This window comes from Bos indicus x Bos taurus, chromosome 16 (genome assembly GCF_003369695.1).
Source record: "Bos indicus x Bos taurus breed Angus x Brahman F1 hybrid chromosome 16, Bos_hybrid_MaternalHap_v2.0, whole genome shotgun sequence".
NCBI lineage: Eukaryota > Metazoa > Chordata > Mammalia > Artiodactyla > Bovidae > Bos > Bos indicus x Bos taurus.
This window is the reverse complement of record NC_040091.1, coordinates 2,720,415-2,737,904: the sequence shown is the minus strand read 5'-3', so window position 1 is coordinate 2,737,904 and position 17,490 is coordinate 2,720,415. Positions and strand designations below refer to the sequence as shown.

Sequence of the window (17,490 nt, the reverse complement as noted above, 5' to 3'; positions counted from 1 at the left end):
CATCTATTTGGCTTTTGTTTTCCCTTCCCTTGCTATGTCTACCGGATGCTCCCTATTCCATTCCATTTCCACTGGGCTCCTAGAGGTCTCTCAGTTTGCCATAAAGATTGACCGAACATGTTACTCTTCCCCATGGATCACTCCCAGTCCCTGGGCACTTGACATGACTAGAGGGGAGGGCCCGGGAAGGGGAGGTAGGACAGCAGAGGAGAAGGGGGAAAAGTGAAGTGGCAGCAGTTTATTTTTCAGAGCCTCTCCTGGGTTCACACCCTTTGCACCAGCCTCTCTTTAGCAGGAACTTGCAACATTCTAAACTTGTGCACAAGCCTGGCTACTCTTTATTACACTCTTGAGACATTTTGGGCATGGAATACAAATATGGGCCTCTCTGCATTTGGAATATTTGAACTTATTTTTAGGCTCAAGCTGCTCTTCAGATTTGCTTCCTTGGCAGTGCCCAATGGACACCATCATAGGCCTCTACCAGCAAGCAGCAATCTCTGTAACCACCAGGGGCTATCAGCATGGAGCATGCCCTCTCCCAGGGGCAGGTGTGTGTTGTGTTTTGTTTTGGATTACAACATCAGACTCCATGGCTTCTTCACTTTTTGCTGTAACTGCTTATGGTTTGTTGTTCAGTCACTAAGTGATGTCCAGCTCTTTGCAACCCCAAGAACTGCAGCACGCCAGGCTCCTCTGTCCTCTACTATCCCCTGGGGTTTACTCAGATTCATGTCCATTAAGTCGGTGATGCTATCTGCTGCCCCCTTTTCCTTTTCCTTCAATCTTTCCCAGCATCAGGGTCTTTTCCAGCAAGTTGGCTTTTTTCATTAGGTGGCCAAAGTATTGCAGCTTCAGCTTCAGCATCACTCCTTCAGATAAATATTCAGGGTTGATTTCCTTTAGGATTGACTGGTTTGTTCTCCTTGCTGTCCACGGGATTCTCAAGAGTCTTCTCCAGCATCACAATTCAAAAACATCAATTCTTTGGCACTCAGCCTTCTTTAGGTCCAACTCTTACATTCATACATGACTACTGGAAAAACCATAGCTTTGACTCTACAGACCTTTACTGGCAAGGTGATGTCTCTGCTTTTTAATACACTGCCTTTGTTTGTCACAGCTTTACTTCCCAGGAGCAAGCGTCTTCTAATTTCATGGCTGCAGTCACCATCTGCAGTGATTTTGGAGCCCAAGAAAATAAAGTCTGTCACTGTTTCTATTGTTTGCCCATCTATTTGCCATGAAGTGATGGGACTAGATGTCATGATCTTATTTTTTTGAATGTTGAGTTTTAAACCAGCCTTTTTACTCCCCTCTTTTCACCCTTATCAGGAGGCTCTTTAGTTCTTCTTCACTTTCTGCCATTAGAGTGTTATCATCTGCATATCTGAGGTTGTTGTTATTTCTCCCAGAAATCTTGATTCTAGCTTGTGATTCATCCAGCCTGGCATTTTGAATGATGTACTCCGTATATAAGTTAAATAAGCAGGGTCACAATAAACAGCCTTGTCATACTCCTTTCCCAATTTTTAATTAGTCGGTTGTACCATGTCTGGTTCTAATTGTTGCTTCTTGAACTGCATACAGATTTCTCAGGAGACGGTAAGGTGGTCTGGTACTCCCATCTCTCTAATTATTCCACAGCATAGTCAATGATGCTGAAGCAGATGTTTTTCAGGAATTCCCTTCTTTTTCTATGATCCAGCAAATGTTGGCAATTTGATCTCTGGTTCTTCTGCTTCTTCGAAACCCAGCTTGTACATCTGGAAGTTCTTGGTTCACGTACTGCTGAAGCCTAGCTTGAAGGATTTTGAGCATAACTTTACTAGCATGTGAAATGAACACAATTGTACAATAGTTTGAACATTCTTTGGCATTGCCCTGCTTTGGGATTGGAATGAAAACTGACCTTTTCCAATCCTGTGGCCACTGCTGAGTTTACCAAATTTGCTGGCATATTGAGTGCATCACTTTCACAGCATTGTCTTTAGGATTTTAAATAGCTCAGCTGGCATTCTGACACCTCCACTAGCTTTGTTTGTAATGATGCTTCTTAAGGCCCGCTTGACCTCACACTCCAGGATGCCCAGCTCTAGGTGAATGACCTAGACCTTTTTTGTACAGTTCTTCTGTGTATTCTTGCCACCTTTTCTTAATCTCTTCTGCTTCTATTCAGTCCTTACTGTTTCTACCCTTTATCATGCTCATCCTTGCATGAAATGTTCCCTTAATATCTCCCAATTTTCTTGGAGAGAACCCTAGTCTTTCCCATTCCATTGTTTTCCTCTGTTTCTTTGCATTGCTCATTTAGGTAAACCTTATCTCTCCTTGCTCTTCTCTGGAGCTCTGCATTCAGTAGGGTGTATCTTTCCCTTTCTCCCATGCCTTTTGCTTCTCTTCTTTCCTCAGCTATTTACAAAGCTTCCTCAGACAACCACTTTGCCTTTTTGCATTTCTTTTTCTTTGGGATGGTTCTGGACCATAACATTGCCTCCTGTACAATGTTATGAACCTCTGTCCACAGTTCTTCAGGCACTCTGTCTACCAGATCTAATCCCTTGAATCTATTCATCATCTCCACTGTATAATCATAAGGAATTTGATTTAGGTCATTCCTAAATGGCCTAATGGTTTTCCTTACTTTCTTCAATTTAAGCCTGAATTTTTCAATAAGGAGCTCATGATCTGAGCCACAGTCAGCTCCAGGTCTTGTTTTTGCTGATTTATAGAGCTTCTCCATCTTCAGCTGTAAAAAACATAATCAACGTGATTTCAAATTGACTATCTGGTGATGTCCATGTGTAAAGTCATCTCTTTAAGTTGTTGGAAAAGGGTATTTGCTAAGACCAACATGTTCTCTGGACAAAACTCTGTTAGCCTTTGCTCTGCTTCATTTTTCTGTACTCCAGCATCAAACTTGCCTGTTATTCTGGGTATCTGTTTATGACTTCCTACTTTTGCATTCCAATCCCATATAATGAAAAGGACATCTTTTTTTTTGGTGTTAGTTCTACAAGTTCGTGTAGATCTTCATAGAACTGGTCAACTTCAGCTTTTTTGGCATGACTGGTTGGGGCAGAGACTTGGATTACTGTGATGTTGAATGGTTTGCCTTAGAAATGAGATCATCCTGTTATTTTTGAGGTTGCACCCAAGTACTGTATTTTGGACTCTTGTTAACTGTGAAGGCTACTTCATTTCTTCTAAGGGATTCTTGCCCACAGTAGTAGGTATGATGATCATCTGAATTAAGTTCGACCATCCTGTCCATTTTAGTTCACCAATTCCTAAGATGTCAGTGTTCAATCTTGCCTTCTCCTGTTTAACCACATCCAACTCATGGACCTAAAGTTACAGGTTCCTATGCAGTATTGGTCTTTACAGCACCCTATTTTCCTTTCACCACCAGACACATCCACAGCTGATGCATTGTTTCTACTTTGCCCAAATGCTTCATTCTTTCTGGAGCTATTAGTGTTTGCCCTCTGCTTTTCCTGAGTAGGGGCTTCCCTGGTGGCTCAGTTGGTAAAGAATCTGCCTATAATGCAGGAGACTGGGTTTGATCCCTGGGTCAGGAAGATCCTCTGGAGAAGGAAATGGCAACCCACTCTAGTATCCTTGCCTAGGAAATCCATGGACAGCAGAGCCTAGCTGACTACAGTCCATGGGGTCCCAAGAGTTGGACATGACTTAGCAAGTAAACCACCACCACCCACTTCCCCAGTTACATACTGGACACCTTCCAACCGATGCAGGGGTGGGGGGAAGCTCATCTTCTGGTGTCTTTTTATACTGTTTATGGGGTTCTCGTGGCAAGAATACTGGAGTGGGTTGCCATTTCCTTCTCATTTTGTATCACATTTTGTCCGAACTCTTCACCGTGACCCATCCATCTGGGGTGGCCCTGCGTAGCATGGCTTATAGCATCATTGAATTATGTAAGCCTCTTTGCTATGACAAGGCTGTGACCCATGAAGGGGTGTGTATTTATTGCATTATTATTTGTAATACTAAAAAGTTGGAGGCAGTGTTAATGTATGACAACAGGGGATGATTAAATTCTGGTTCTTACACCATGGATTGCTATGCAGCCACTAAAAGGAATGGTGTAAATTTCTCTGTACTCACAAGGGAAGATGTTTATACTATATCCTATAAAAAATATACATAAGAATATATTTAGTGTGACTTCTTTTTTTGGTAAAACCTCTTCCATTCTCCCATAACTCCAAATTATCTAGAGATCTAGTCCATCTCTGTATATGTACACAGAGAAAAGTTTGTAAGGACATATATCAAAATGGTAACAGCGGCTTTCCTAGGACAGAACATCCAACGTCTAGTGGATTGAATTTCTGTTATTGTTCATCTACTATGAACATCTATTTTTATCGTCATTTTAGAAAATGAATGAAATGGCTAATTTAGGAAAAAGGAAATATGTGTTGGAAAGACATCAGAGGCTCACAAAATCAATAGGAAACCGTAAATTCAGACTCATTGAATCAGCCAGTCGGAACCGGAGCAAATTTTCATGGTGGCTGTGAAGAACGGTTTCAGTCCTGATGCGTGTGCTGCCAGGGAGGGTGTTCTCAGCTGGCCCAGCACAGCCCCAGGCCCGTGTCTTCTCTGTACTGGCTCTGGGTTGGAAGACTCCTCCAGATCCCACGGTAGGAGCCCGGAGCCTCGATCTGCCTGCTCACCAAAACCACATTCAGTGGAGAAGATGTGATTCCTGAAAGGTAATCAAAGAACTGCTAGAAAAGGAACACAGACTCAGGACAGGCTCAAGGTGACAAGTGCCTGCCGTGGGTCATCTCTTGGGCTGCTTGATGTTTATATCCACCCTTCTGGCACTCCTGGGTGGCAAGGTCAGGGAAGGAGGTTTATAGATTGGAGCCTGTGCATGGAGGGGAAACAGCCAGGTTTCCAGGAGGTTCATTTTTCAACCTCTGGGCTTGCTTTCATTGTAAGAAGACCTCCTTGGTTTTTATTCCAATTTCCTTGTTTTCTTAGCAAGGCTTCTCAATGAGATTAACCATAAAAACACTCAAGCATCCAGCAATGGGCTATAGGCTTTTAAAAAAAATCAAAGTGTAGTTGATTTACAGTTGCATTAGTTTCTGGTGTTGAGAAGTATTTCAGTTATACATACACATATTCTTTTTTATATTCTTTTCCATTACAGTTTATTACAAGAGATTGGATATAGGTGACTTCACTGGTAGCGTGGTGGCGAAGACTCCATGTTCCCTATGCAAGTGGCCCGGGTTTGATTGCTGATCAAGGAGCTCAGATCCCACATCCTGAAACTAAAGACCCTGCACACCACAGCAAAGACAAAATCCTGTGCCACAGTAAGACCAGCACAGCCGAATAAATGAATAAGTAAGAAATAGTTTCAGTTCAGTTCAGTCGCTCAGTCGTGTCCAACTCTTTCAGCACGCCAGGCCTCCCTGTCCATCACCAACTCCCGGAGTCCACCCAAACCCATGTCCATGATGGGTGATGGCATCCAACCATCTCATCCTCTGTCGTCCCCTTCTCCTCCTGCCCTCAATCTTTCCCAGCATCAGGGTCTAAGATATTAAATATAGCTCCCTACGTTATATAGTAGGACCTTGTTTACTTATTTTATATATAGTAGTTTGTATCTGCTCAGATGGGCTCCAAAATCACTGTGGATGGTGACTGCAGCCATGAAATTAAAGACGTTTGCTTCTTGGAAGAAAAGTTATGACAAATCTAGACAGTGTATTAAAAAGCAGAGACATCACTTTGCCAACAAAGGTCTATATAGTCAAAGCTATAGTTTTTCCAGTAGTCATGTACAGATGTGGAAGTTGAACCATAAAGAAGGCCTAGCATCAAAGAATTGATGCTTTTCAACCGTGGTGTTGGAGAAGACTCATGAGAGTCCCTTGGACTGCAAGGAGATCCAACCAGTCAATCCTAAAGGAAATTAACCCTGAATATTCAATGGAAGGACTATTGCTGAAGCTGAAGCCCCAGTACTTTGGCCCCTGATGGTAAAGAGCCATCTCATTGGAAAAGACCCTGATGCTGGGAAAGACTGAAGGCAAAAGAAGAGGGCAGCAGAGGATGAGACGGTTCCATACTGACACGTAGAGAAACGATGCAGAGTTAGTCTGAGACATTCTACTGACCAGGATTTGCTTACAGTTTTTAAAAATTATTATTAGATACCTGCAAAAAGTCATATTTACAAGCATCCTTGTAAATTTGTGGACCAGAACATTCCCATGGTCTTGAGGCCCCTCTGGGCTCTTCCCAGATGCCAGTCCTGATTGTGCTTCTCATTCTCTTGCTTTAAAAAAATTTTTTCCCAGATACACCCTGAGTAATACATAACTTGGTTTTACGTGTTCTTGAGCTTTACAAAAATGGTGTTACCTGTATTTAACCTTCTGTAGCTTTTTATTTTCACTCGCAAGCCTCTGATTTCACCCAAGCTAATCTGCTGTCACTGTAGCACATCCGTCTTTACTGCAGTGCATCCTTCTGACGTGCACACGTACTGCAGCTGAGCCGTTTGCTTTTTCTCAGAGAGCCGCCTTTTGGTTTGGTTGTTTCCCCATTGTATCTCTGTTTTCTGTTTCATTAATTTCTGCTCGTCTTAATTGTCTTTTTTGTTCTCCTTTTTAGGGTTTTTCTATTATCCATCCCCCATCTTCTTAAGTTGGATGCTTAGCTTATGAATTTTCAACTTTTCTTCTTTTCTAATGTAAGCATTTATGTTCAGAATCTCCCTTTAAATACAAACTATTGCTGTATCCCATAAATTTTAATCTGTAACATTTTTGTCATCATTCAGTTTTAACTGTTTTCTAATTGCCATTGTGATTTCTTCTTTGCCCCAAGTTTTACAGAGGCATGTTTTTAAGTTTCTGACTATGAGGATAAATTCCTTCTTTGTTAATGATTTATAGCAATTACATTGTGGGCAGAGAGCATGGTCCATGTGATGCCAGTTTTAAAAAAGTTGTGGGAACTTACTCTATGACTAGCTCATGGTGAATTTTTAATAAGTGTTTGTTGTGAGCACGAAAGTAGTCGGTATTTCTGTTGCTGTTTATTGGCCCGCTGATGGAGGCCGTTCCCCTCTAGCCTGTGAGCAGCTGCGGGCACCGCTGCTCTGTGCCGCTCATGTGGGGTGCATGGCAGGGATTGCACCGAGTGCTTCCTCGCCCCTCCACATCCACTCTTACCTCTCCACCCAGCTCTGTGGGCCACACCTTTTTCTCTGGGGTTTCCCATTGGGTTCAGCTGTACCAGTGGGAGTTTGGAGGGTGGCAGGAGACAGAGATTGGGGGATTTTTCACCGTAGCTCACTTCAGCTGGGCTGGGTTGGCAAAGGCTGTCCACTTCCCGAAGTCACAGCTCCTGTGTGAGGGCTCTCGTCGGGAGCTACAGCTCTGGCAGTGTACCTTCCACTAGCCATGCTTCCCGTTTCCCCATCCCGCTAGGCGCGTCCCACTGCTGTTAATCTTAGGACGCTTTGCTAATTTCCCCAAGTCCTGCTTACATTTTAAATAGCCTCTTCATTAAACTTCAGTCCCCCCTTTTGAGTATACCATCTCTTTCCTGACGGCATCATGACTGATTAGTAGCATAATTAATATTTGTTGAATAAATTATGTGAAAACATGCACAACTTTGCACAATGCAAGAGAGAAAGAACTTGGTTTTGGGGAACTGAGAGTTCAGTGAGGCTGAAGAATAGAGTGCAAGGGGGCCACTGGAAGGAAATAAGACTAGAAAGATTGGCAGAGACCAGATCACAAAGGACCCTGTAGGCCATGAGTTATGTTCCTATAGGTCTAGTTCCCTGAGACCTCTGGGGTCAATATTTATCTATAGGAAGCTACTGGGGAGATCTCTAGACCCCTTAGGATCAATACCTTAAAGACGCAAAGGAAGCAAGAGCAAACAGAGGAGAATGCAAGTTCAGTGAAGCTGCAAAGGCAGCCCCAGCCTATCCATGGGAGCTGTGGACCTTAGAGTACTTCAGAAGTGTCTACCTGGAGAGTGCAGGGCAGGAGCCTACAGCCTCTGCCACTTTAAATGTCACAGCACTCAGGAGAGGCTGGAGCTGTGAGCTGGTAGACCTTGAGGCCTGTGTTCTCAGCACAGAGTTACACCTTTTTCTCCTTCAGCTTCTGGTGCCAGAACCAGATCTGGTCATGCTTCATCATTTAGCATCATGAAGACCTAGAAAGGGTACTGAGAAGCTGGGGAAAATATCTTTGCTGTTTCCTCTTTTCTTTCCTAAGAGAGGTGATCCCTGGGCAGTAGCCCAGGAGACTTTCAGAGACAGACTTGGAGTTGGAAAGACTTTCTAAAGCACCCCATTTAAGCCCCTCTCTTACACCAGAGGATGCTGCAATCCCAAGAGGAAAGGGTGCCACACAGCTAGTTAGAGACCAGTACAAGACTAACACCCATGTCCCTGACCCCCAGGCCAGTTTTCCTTTCTTAATTATTCCCAGTGGCCCTCTGAGCTGAAAGGAGACTGGGAGATGGGCTCCTTCATCTCTTCCAGCCATGCGGTCTGGCATAACCCCACATATGGGACCCCTATCCAACGCCTGGTACTAAGCAGGTGTCTGTGGTATATGATATCATCAACCCCATGGGCCTGGGATGCTGGGATGTGAGAACAACTTAAGTAAAAGAGCTTGCTGAACCAGATGCTGAGATGAAGGGTGCAGGCCAGGGCAGGTAAGGATGGAGGCAGCCTGAGGATGTCATCAAGCACTCACGAACTGGGGGTTGGGGACTGGGGCCCCAGCTGGGCCAGGGTTTCCCTGAGAGGTAACTTCTCCCCTCCCCAGACAGGGGAGGAGGATCTTTGGCTGGACAACACGGCAAGCTAGATCCAGAAGAGCCAACTACAGCAGGAAGAGAAGGGCCTGGCAGAGCAGAGAAGGGCAGCTGCAGAAGGTATCCATTTGTCTTCGGTGGGCCTGGTGAGCTAAGCAAGGTTGGAGACCATCTCAGAAGGTAAAGCTGACCCAAGGAGCTGGAAGATTTTTGCCATTTGTTGCTTTCAGTTGTCAGCTGTTGGCTCCAGGTCCTGGACTTCTTGAGCTTATTATATTCAGGAGAGCTCTGTGTGCTGTCTTGGTGTGTGTGGTCCTAACAGATGTTTCTGAGTAATGGAGAAGGACCTGTCAGTCATAGACCTGTTCAGTGGGCCAAGCCACTGGATGAGAGGGACAAAGATTTTCATGGCAGCTTCTGGACAGAGGAAAAGTGTGGGCAGAGGCTAGGTGGATGCTGTCCCTGGTGCTGGAACCCTGGAGGGAAGGAGATTGGGATAGCTGTGCACCTACCCGTCAAGCCCGTGACTGCCTTCCCTCCCTCGTGAACCTGTACTATGTCCAGACTTGCAGGGCCTGACCATGGAACCTACCCGTATGTCCTTTGAAAACAGGATCCTGATCCTCATGCACAAGGACAAGGTGGGAGGAGGGAGGTGACTGGTGTAGCGCTGTAATTAAGCGGCAAGTCTGAGCGGTCACTACCTCTTTCCCTTCCCTACACTGTGAAGTTGGTAGGCAGAAAGGGCAGACCGCCAACACCATGGGAAAATGAGAGCATGGGTGACCGAGCTGCGACACTGCAGGGCAGGGGTGGGCAGATGGGCTGGGAGCTCAAGCCACTCACTCTCAGCAGGCTCAGTGGGACGGTAAGGCGCAGGCTTTCTGAGAGATGCTCAGCCCAGTGTCTCACCCTCCCTGGGCACACAAGGAACTCGAGCAAGAGGACTGCACTCTCCACGGGTCCAGGCTGAGTGGCCCCGTGCCCCAGCGTGTCCTCGAGTATCTTACTGTCCAGAAAACATGCATTTCCTGGTGAGGAGCCCCCAGCTGCCTGCCCACATCCTAGGATTGGGAGGACATACCCATCTCCTTGGAGAAGGCAATGGCACCCCACTCCAGTACTCTTGCCTGGAAAATCCCATGGATGGAGGAGCCTGGTAGGCTGCAGTCCATGGGGTCACTAAGAGTCGGACACGACTGAGTGACTTCACTTTCACTTTTCACTTTCATGCATTGGAGAAGGATATGGCAACCCACTCCAGTGTTCTTGCCTGGAGAATCCCAGGGACAGAGGAGCCTGGTAGGAGGCCATCTGTGGGGTCGCACAGAGTCGGACACGACTGAAGCGACTTAGCAGCAGCGGCACCCATCTCCTTGGGGCTTCCCAGGTGGCACTAGAGGTAAAGAACCTGTCTGCCAATGCAGAAGACATGAGAGACATGGGTCAGATCCCTGTGTTGGGAAGGTCCCCTGGAGGTGGGCATGGCAACCCACTCCAGTATTCTTGCCTGGAAAATCCCATGGACAGAGGAGCCTAGCAGGCTACAGTCCATAGGGCCGCATGGAGTCGGACACGACTGAAGCGACTTAGCATGCACGCACGCACCCATCTCAGGGTGAAGTGCTATTCAGCTGAAAGAGGCCCAGTATTGCCACAGTGCTGGGGGCACAGTGGAGTCAGCTGCAGCCCGTTAGTCTCTAGTTTACAGGAAGAGCATGTCCTTGGGGCTGGACACGCCAAATTCAGACTCTGCCCCTTAGCCAGTCCATGTATCTGGTCATTTTTCTTGTTAGAGCCTTAGCAGCTCATGTGAAAACAGTGATGTCAGTTATTTTCATCATGTTTGCAGAGTTATTGTAAAGTTGTGAGGACTGGTGATATAATACATGAAGAGTTGCTTAGTGTGTGTGTGTAGGGAATATATTTATATAAATAGATAGAGAAAAAGCCAGAGAGAGATTAAGCAAACCTGTAGCCGGCCCTGCTCACCTTTTTTACCCTCCTCAGCTTTTCTTTCTTCACTCTTTTCTCTTCTCTCCTTCTATTTCAAGTGATCCTTCAAGAAGCCAAAGTAGGAAAATAAAAATCACCAGGAGAAGGAGAGGTGATCTAGACTGACAACCTGCTGCATTTTGATGACTACAGTCAAGGAGGGGCTGGCTCCGAGGAGCAGAAGCCACTGTGATGAAAGCGGGCCTGTTACAGAAAAAACTATTCAGTGACACTTGCTAAAGATCTTATTCTGGACCGCTGTGACAGGCCCAGGAACCGCTGCAGTGGAATCTTTACAGTAGGGGAGAGAGGTCGGGTTCAGCTCCAAATACAGCATGGCCAAGTGGGAACAAAGAGGGCGTCAGTAGGTGGAAAATTACCGACAGGAAACGAGGAGGTAAGAGGAATCCTGGCTAAACTGACCTAACAGGGTTCTTGCTAAAGACAAGGCCAGGGTGATCAGACCTGGGGGGTGATGAACCTGATCAGAAATCAAGGGTGATCAGGTATCGAGAATGGGGATTCTGGTTCAACTAACTCAGCAGGGTTCTTGTTAAAACTAGATTTTACAAGGAAGTGCACAGATGAGCCTAGGAAAAGGTTCAGGAGCCTGACTATTTGGTAAAGCAAAGAATCTTTGTCAGGCCCCATTCAGGTAGATTTGAGGACCATATCTGTTGAGGGGTGGCAGGTTTCCTGGGGAGGTCTCTGTCCCTCACCCTGAGGCTGGGGACGTCAGTGAGTTCTTTGGGCTAAAGAGAAGTTCCCATGAGGGAGAAAAGGAGCCTCCTCCTCAGCTTGTCTTCCTCCCATCAGAAGTTTGCTTCACAGAGACCATGAGCATCTGAAAATGGGGAGCAGGGCTGGAGGAAACCAGTGAGGGCAGCTGAAGAGATGGGAGGAGGGAGCTGAGAGCAGAGAGTACAGGAGGGGTGTTAACAGGCAGCCCTGTGTGCAGCCCTGGAGCAAATCTTCCTACTAGCTGAAGAGGAGTCAGGGCTGCAGGGACTGTTGGGAAAGGCCTGCAGGCTACAGCAGCTGCTGCCACTCAAAGACAATGGCTGGATACTGCGCTGGACATGGGTTGGAACACCGTTGGCTAGAAGCTTTGTACCTGCAATCTCTACAATATACAAACAGTTCATGTAGCTCAAAAAAAAAAGCAACCCAATCAAAAAGTGGGCAGAAGATCTAAATAGACATTTCTTCAAAGAAGACATACAGATGGCCAGGAGGCACATGAAAAGATGCTCAACATCACTAATTATTAGAGAAATGCAAATCAAAACTACAATAAGGTACTACCTCACACCAGTCAGAATGGCCACCATCAAAAAATCCACAAATAATAAGTGCTAGAGAGGGTATGGAAAAAAGAGAACCCTCTTACATTGTTGGAGAGAATGTAAATTGGTACAGCCACTTTGGAGAACAGTATGGAGGTTCCTTAAAAAACTAAAAATAGAACTACTATATAATCCAGCAATCCTACTCTTGGACATATACCAAGAGAAAACCGTTACTCCAAAAAATACATGTACCCCAGTGTTCATTGCAGCAGTACATACAATACCCAGGCCGTGGAAGCAACCTAGATGTCCGTCGACAGGCGAATGGATAAGGAAGATGCGGTTCATACAGTGGACTCCTACTCAGCACTGTGCCATTTGCAGAGGCGTGGATGGGCCTAGAAACTGTCAGACATGGTGAGGATGAGTCAGAAAGAGAAAGACAAACATCGCATGTTAACACATGGAGTCTAGAAAAATGGTGCTGATGAACCTCTTTGCAAAGCAGAAATAGAGACACAGATGCAGAGGGCAAATGTAAAGATACCAAGAGGGCATCGGGGCAGGATACGCTGGGAGACTGGGCCTGATACATATACACTACCACATATAACAGACGACCAGTGAGAACGTACTGCATAGCACAGGCTTCCCTGGGGGCCCAGTGGTAAAGAATCCTCCTGCCAGTGCAGGAGGCGTGGGATCGATCCCGGGCTGGGGAAGGGTCCCTGAGGAAGGAAATGGCAGCCCACTCCAGGGTCCTTGCCTGGGAAATCCCATGGACAGAGGAGCCTGGCAGGCTACAGTCCATGGGGCCACAAGAGTTGGACACGACTTAGTGAGTGAACAACAACTATATAGCACGGGAAAAGAAAGAAGGTACCAAAAAAAGTATATCTGTGGCTGCTGCTCTGCTAAGTCGCCTCAGTTGTGTCCGACTCTGTGCGACCCCATAGACGGCAGCCCGCCAGGCTCCCCCGTCCCTGGGATTCTCCAGGCAAGAACACTGGAGTGGGTTGCCATTTCCTTCTCGAATGCATGAAAGTGAAAAGTGAAAGTGAAGTCACTCAGTCGTGCCCAACTCTTAGTGACCCCATGGACTGCAGCCCACCAGGCTCCTCCGTCCATGGGATTTTCCAGGCAGGAGTGCTGGAGTGGGGTGCCACTGCCTTCTCCGATATCTGTGGCAACTTGCAGTATTTGTGCCCACCCTGGGCTCATTTGTAATTTGGATTCTTTTTCATTTATTTTATTTATGTCTTGTGGCTTTTGTTTTCTTCATATCACCATATTAACAGATTTCCAGGTTTCTATAGCATCTTCACAGTTGAAGTCTTACTGTTCGTTCCTCTGCTCCCTCCCACTCTCTGCCTCCCCTCCCTCTTTCTCTCCCTCTCTCCATCCCACCCCACCTCTCTTCTTCCCTTCCTTCCTTCTTCCTTTTCTCCTATATTAGTGAGTTGCTGCTACTGTCAGGCCTTGTTCTTGATGCTGGGGATACAATGGTGAATAAGAAAGTCTCCCTTGGAACTGATTTTCCAATGGCACTTGATATAAAATGACATATAAAAACCTAAGAGCATAACTTAATGCCAGAAAGAGGTAAGTGCATGAAAAACAAGATAGAAGACAATAAATGGGAGGTGGCATTTTAATTTAGGTGGTCAGGAAATAACTCTATGAAGAATAACTCAATGACATTTGAGAAGAAAAATGAATAATAAAGATTTATAAGCTATATACAAAGTTGGAGGGCTAGAGGGAAGGCAAGGGAGATTGGATGTCCTAGGCAGTAGGAGCAGAAAAAAGCTCTGAATGGTAACAAACTTGGTATGTCTATGAAATAAGACAATCAAGGTGGGAGAAGCCCAGAAAGCAAGGGAGAGAGGTCGGGGTTAGGTAGGAGAGGCAGTCAGGACTAATTTACAATCTGCTGTGACGGCCAGGGTTAAGGACTGTAGATTGTTAGTGCAGCGAGGAAACACGGAAGCGGTGTCTGCTGGGTAGACAGTGGGTCACAGAGGAGCCATAGAAGCAGCAGAGAGATGTACTGAAGGTTGGTAGTGATACAATAGAGGTGGAGCAGAGTAAATGGATTCTGGTTAGATTGCAGAGATTGAGCTCACACAGTTTGCTTGTAATTTGGATATGGATCTGCTGAGGAAGGGAGCACTGAGAAGGATCCCCAGGTTTTGGCTTAGGTAACTAGGTCTGTGATGATGCCATTTACATCATTCCCTGATGAATTCTGCTAAACATTTAAGGAAGATATTGTATCAGTTTTCTGCAATCTTTTCCAAGAGACAGAAGCAGACGGAGTGCTTCTCAACTCATTCTACCAGGGCATTTCCCTGATACTAAAACCAGACAAAGATAATACAAGAATATAAGGCTACAGATCAGTATTTCTCATGAACAAAGATGCAAAAAATTGTCAATAAAATATTAGCACCAACAACGTCTATGAAGAATTATAGAATTATACCATGATTTAGTGGGATTTATCCCAGATATTCCTCCAGTATTCTTGCCTTGGAGAATTTCATGGACAGTGGAGACTGGTGGGCTACGGTCCGTGGGATTGGAAAGAGTTGGGCACGACTGAACACACAGCACATCCCAGATATTCAAGGCTGGTTCAACATTCAAAAATCAATTATTGTACAGTCATCCCTTAGAATCCATCGGGTATTGGTGCTAGGACCTCCACTGGCACAAAAACCCTTGGTTGCTCAAATCCCATAATCAACCCTCTGTATCCACGGGTTCGCATCTGTGGAATCCATCAACCACACATGGTTGTATTAAGTTTTTGATCTGCCTCAAATGCAGAACCCACAGATATCAAGGGCCAACTACATAGAAGTGGACTTCTGTCAAAGGCCGACTCCCCCTGCTGACAATCAGGGGATAATAGCTTTTATAGACAAAGGGAGAGGGCTACACGCAGAAACAGTCAGCTCTGACAGTCATCCTCAGATCGGTCATCAGGGATCTGACCAGCGTCATCTTGGTTACTTTAAATACAGTTAGTCTTCAGTTCCAGGGGCAGTTTGTTTCCATTGCTTTGAGGCCAATTCTCGGAATTGTGGCCGCTTAAGTCATGGGTACAGTCTGGTCATCAGTAGTTAACTTCTACCTGGTGGGCGTTTCAGTATCTATGAGACAACTCACAGGATATGGCTCGGAATATTATCTATAACCCTTAGGAAGGAACTGAAGGTCCTTGACTATGCTTAATGTGTACATCATTATTACTTGGTCTCATTTGACTTTTCCTTTGTTTCTGCATTTTCTCACTTCTTTGATTAAATTTATTGTTTGGCTAAAGGTTTTCCACAGACAGAGCAGGGCAAGGACCATAGGACCCTGCTCCGTTTCAATATTAGTGAAAGAATAGATAAATAGAACCATATGAATATAGTCACCTGACCTTTGAACAGGAGTAAAGGCAATACAATGGAGAAAAGATAGTCTTTTCAACAAATGGTACTGGAACAGCTAGATATCCACATGCAGAGAAATGAACTTAGATTTAGACATTATACCTTCATAAAATTTAACTCAAAATGGATCACGGAACTAACTGTAAAATGCAAAATTATAAAATTCCTGGAATATAACAATTTCCTAGGAGAAAAAGCTGGCTTAAAACTCAACATTCAAAAAACGAAGATCATGGTATCTGGTCCCATCACTTCATGGCAAATAGATGGGGAAACAATGGAAACAGTGAGAGACTTTATTTTCTTGGGCTCCAAAACCACTGTGGACAGTGACTGCAGCCATGAAATTAAAAGACGCTTGCTACTTGGAAGGAAAGCTATGATAAATCTAGACAGAATATTAAAAAGCAAAGACATCACTTTGCTGACAAAGGTTATAGTCAAAGCTATGGTTTTTCCAGTAGTCATGTATGGATGTGAGAGTTGGACCATAAAGAAGGCTGGGACTGAAGAATTGATGTTTTTGAATTGAGGTGCTGGATAAGATTCTTGAGAGTTCCTTGGATAGGAAGGAGATCAAACTAGTCAATCCTAAAGGAAATCAACCCAGGAGACCCAACCAGTCCATCCTAAAGGAAATCTGTTCTGAATATTCATTGGAAGGACTGATGCTGAAGCTGAAACTCTAGTTCTTTGGCCATATGATGTGAAGAGCCAACTCGTTGGAAAAGACCTTGATGCTGGGAAACATTAAAGGCCAAAGGTGAAGGGGGTGACAGAGGATGAGATGGTTGTACAGCACCACTGACTCAATGGACATGTATCTGAACAAACTCCGGGGGATAGCGAAGGATAGGGAAGCCTGGAGCGCTTCAGTCCATGGGGTCACAGAGTCAGACACGACTTAGTGACTAAACAATGGCAGGAGAAAATTTAGATGACTTTGTGTATGGTGATGGCTTTTAGATATAATACCAAAAGAAAAAGGAAAAGAACTCTTAAAACTCAATCTGTTTTAAAAATGGGCAAAGTTCTGAATAGACCTCACCGAAGAAGATATACAGATAGCAAATAACCATATGAAATGATGCACCACATCACATGTCATCAGGGAAGTGCAAATTAAAACAATGAGATACCGCTGCGCACCAGACGATGCTAAATGCTAATGAGGCTATGGAGCAACAACAACTCATTCATTGCTGGCGGGAATGAAAACGGTAGTCAACTGGGAAAGCAGCTTGGTGGTTTCTTACAAAACTAAACATATTCTTACATACAGACCAGTAACATGCCCTTAGTGTTTATCCAAAGGAACTGAGAACTTATGTTCACACAGAAACCTGCACACAAATGTTTATAGACGACTCACTGCCAAAACATGAAAGCAACCAAGGTGTCCTTCAGCAGGTAAGTGGACAAATAAACACTGCCTGATATGTTCAGACAATGGAACATTATTTAGCACTAAAATGAAATCAGCGATCAAGCCATGAAAAGACATGGAAGGAACCTAAACACATATTACTAAATAAAAGAAGCCAGTGTGAAAAGACTACGCACTGTACAACTCCAACTTTATGACATTCTGGAAGAGGCACAACTATGGAGACAGTTCAAAGATCAGTGTTTGCCCGGAGTTATGGGGAAGGCAAGATGAAAGGAGCACAGAGGGTTTTTAAAGCAATAAAACTACTCTGATACCATAACGACGGGTACATGACATTATAGATTTGTCAAAACCCACAGGATGTATAATCGAGGAGTGAACCCTAGGCAAACTACGGACTCTGAGTGATAATGATGTACCAGTTGTAAAAAAATTACCACTCGGGTAGGGATGCTGATAATGGGGGAGGCGATATATGCGTGGAGGCAAGGGGTATATGGGAAATTTCTGTACCTTTTGTTCA

General features: G+C 45.0%; 1 long non-coding RNA gene across 1 annotated transcript; it reads left to right on the top strand.

Moving 5' to 3' along the window:
- Positions 1-3,781: 3,781 nt before the first annotated feature.
- LOC113907061 lies at positions 3,782-5,412 on the top strand. The gene is made up of 2 exons (XR_003515071.1): positions 3,782-4,745; positions 5,192-5,412. It is a non-coding gene; the product is annotated as an uncharacterized LOC113907061 (long non-coding RNA).
- Positions 5,413-17,490: the final 12,078 nt, after the last annotated feature.